We start from the raw sequence: 3,814 nt of genomic DNA, 5'->3' as shown, positions 1-3,814 counted from the left end.
CAAATTCTGGCTTTCAGCACGTATTCGCAGTTTGAAATTATGTCTTTTTATACCGAAAATATGCCAAATACTGAAAGCCGCGAAAAGACACACTTTGCCCAAACCCCCCCCCCTGCAGTTTTGAAAATATCCCAAACATCCCAAATTCAACCCTTGAGCCATATTATGGAGCCAAATTCTCGCTCTCTGCACGTAATTGCCGTTTGAAATTACGACTTTATATACCGAAAATATGCCAATTACTGAGAGCAGCGATGGGTCACATTTTGCCCAAACCCACAGTGCAGTTTTTAAAATATCCCAAACATCCCAAATTCGACGCTTGAGCCATGTTTTGGACCCAAATTCTGGCTCTCTGTGCGTATTCGTAGTTTGAAATTACAACTTTTTATACCGAAAATATGCCAATTACTGTGAACAGGGATGGGTCACATTTTTGCCCAAACCCCCCTTCAGTTTTCAAAATATCCCAAACATCCCAAATTCAACGCTTGAGCCGTATTTTGGAGCCAATTTCTGGCTCTGTGCATGTATTCGCAGTTTGAAATTACGAACTTTATACCGAAAATATGCCAATTACTGAGAGCAGCGATGGGTCACATTTCGCCCCCCCCCCCTGCAGTTTTTAAAGTATGTCAAACATCCCAAATTCGACGCGTGAGCCACATTTTGGAGCCAAATTCTGGCTCTGCATGTATTCGCAGTTTGAAATTACGAACTTTATAAAGAAAATATTCCAATTACTGTGAGCGGCGATGGGTCACATTTTCCCCAAACCCACCGTGCAGTTTTGAAAATATCCGAAACATTCCAAATTCGACGCTTGAGCTATATTTTGGAGCCAAATTCTGGCTCTCAGTACGTATTCGCAGTTTGAAATTACGACTTTTTATACCGAAAATATGCCAAATACTGAAAGTGGCGATGGGTCACATTTTGCCCCCCCCCCCCCCATGCAGTTTTCATGGTATAACAAACATCCCAAATTCGACGCTTCAGCCATATTTTGGAGCCAAATTCTCGCTCTCTGCACGTATTCGCAGTTTGAAATAAAGAATTTTATACCGAAAAAATGCCAATTACTGAGAGCAGCGAAGGGTCACATTTTGCCCAAACCCACCCTGCAGTTTTTAAAATATCCACAAAATCTCAAATTCGACGCTAGAGCCATATTTTGGACAAAAATTCTGGCTCTCTGTACATATTCGCAGTTTGAAACTACGACTTTTTATACCGAAAATATGCCAATTAATGTGAGCGGCGATGGGTCACATTTTGCACAAACCCCCCTGCAGTTTTCAAAATGTCATAAACATCCCAATTTCGACCCTTGAGCCATATTTTGGAGCAAAATTCTGGCTCTCTGCAAGTATTCACAGTTTGAAATTACGAGTTCTTATACCGAAATATGCCAAATACTGAGAGCAGCGATTAGTCACATTTTGCCCAAACTCCCCCCCCCCCCCCACCTGCAGTTTTCAGAATATCCCAAACATCTCAAAATCGACCCTTGAGACATATTTTGGAGCCAAATTCTGGCTCACTGCGCGTATTCGCATTTTGAAATTACGAATTTTTATAACGGAAATATGTTAATTACTGAAAGCGGCGATGGATCACAATTTTGCCCAAACCATCCCTGCAGTTTTCAAAAAATCCCAAACGTCCCAAATTCGACGCTTGAGCCAAAATTTGAAGTCAAATTCTGGCTCCCTGCACGTATTTGCATTTTGAAATTACGACATTTTATACCGAAAATATGTCAATTACTGAAAACGGTGATGATTCAAATTTTTCCAAAACCCTCCTTGCAGTTTTCAAAATATCAAAAACATCCCAAATTCGACCCTTGAGCCATATTTTGTAGCCAAATTCTGGCTCTCTGCACGTATTTGCAGTTTGAAATTACGACTTTCTACACCGAAAATATGCCAATTACTGATAGCGGCAATGGGTCACATTTTGCATAAACCTCTCTGCAGTTTTCAAAATTTAACAAACATCCCAAATTCGACCCTTGTGCCATATTTTGGAGCCAAATTCTGTCTTTATGCTCGTATTCGCAGTTTAAAATTACAGCTTTTTATACCGAAAATATGCAAATTACTGAAATCGGCGATGGATCACATTTTGACCCAACCCCTCCATGCAGTTTTAAAATATCCAAAACATCCCAAAATTCGACGCTTGAGCCATATTTTGTAGCCAAATTCTGGCTCTCTGCACGTATTCGCAGTTTATAATTACGACTTTTTATACTGAAATATGCCAATTACTGAGAGCATCTATGGGTCACATTTTGCCTAACCCCCCCTGCAGTTTACAAAATATCCAAAAAAATCCCAAATTCGACCCTTGAGCCATATTTTGGAGCCAAATTCTTGCTCTCTGCATGTATTCGCTGTATAAAATTACGACTTTTTTTTAAGGAAAAAATGTAAATTACTTAAAGCGGCGAAGGATCACATTTTGCCCAAACCCTCCCTGTAGTTTTGAAAACAAACCTAAACGTCCAAAATTCAAAGGTTGAGCCAAATTTTGGAGCCAAATTCTGGCTCTCTGCACGTATTCGCAGTTTAAAATTACGAATTTTTATACCGAGTATATGCCAATTACTGAGAGCAGCGATGGGTCATATTTTGCCCAAACACTCCCTGCAGTTTTCAAAATATTCCAAACATCCCAAATTCGAAGCTAGTGCCATATTTTTGAGCCAAATTTTGGCTCTCTGCACGTATTCGCAGTTTGAAATTACAACTTTTTATACCGAAAATATGCCACTTATTGAAAGCGGCGATGGATCACATTTTGCCCAACCCTAACTGCAGTTTTCAAAATATCCCATACATCCCAAATTCGACGCATGAGCCATATTTTGGAGGCAAATTCCGGCTCTCTTCAAGATATCGCTGTTTGAAATTACGAATTTTTATAACGAAAAAATGCAAATTTCTGAGAGCAGCGATGGCCCAGCAAACACAAATCATCTAGAAAACGTTTGTCTATCTCTTCCCATAGGCGTGGGAATGATTTGCATTGAGAATGGTGCAGGAGAGCCTTTGAGAAACTTTTAATAAAAAAATCCAAACACAAAGGTTTTATAATAAATTGTTTTTCTACAACTGTTTTGTTCCTAATGTATTACAAATAGTGTTTACATGTTTAAATATAAAATTTATGGTGTTTTTTTTGTAAAATTCATTAAAAAATTGTGAATGATATATATTGGCTGAGTGAAACGTTCAAATCCATTTTGTTATAATATGATCAGAAAAAAGTAGTTTACCAAATTTTCTAAAAATCGCTCTTTTTAACACAATTTGACTCCTTATGCATTCCACTAAACACTAATATCATGTTTAAATATATAATTTATGTATTATTCCATAAGATAATTTATATAAATTTAAAAGTTGCTGGAAAGTGGTGTGAAAGAATCTGAAACGTTTTGTTGTCTTATATTTGCGTGTTCTTATTAACTAGTCGAGTGAGTAAGAGTGAGCGAGAGTGGTAAGAGTGAGTAAGAGTGACTGAAGGTGAGTGAGAGTGCCAGAGAGTGTGTAAGTGTGAGTATAAGTAAGAGTGACTGAGAGTGAGTAAGAGTGACAGAGTGAGTAAGAGTGAGAGTAAGGGTGACAGAATGAGTAAGAGTGAGAGTAAAAGTGATTGAGAGTAAGGGTGAGTATGAGAGTAAGAGTGATTGAGAGTTAGAGTGAGAGTAAGAGTGATTGAGAGTTAGTGAGAGTAAGAGTGATTGAGAGTAAGAGTGATTGAGAGTAAGAGTGATTGAGAGTAAGAGTGATTGAGAGTAAGA

Source organism: Procambarus clarkii, chromosome 20 (assembly GCF_040958095.1).
Source record: "Procambarus clarkii isolate CNS0578487 chromosome 20, FALCON_Pclarkii_2.0, whole genome shotgun sequence".
In the NCBI taxonomy this organism is placed as follows: Eukaryota; Metazoa; Arthropoda; class Malacostraca; order Decapoda; family Cambaridae; genus Procambarus; species Procambarus clarkii.
This window is presented reverse-complemented; position numbering follows the sequence as displayed.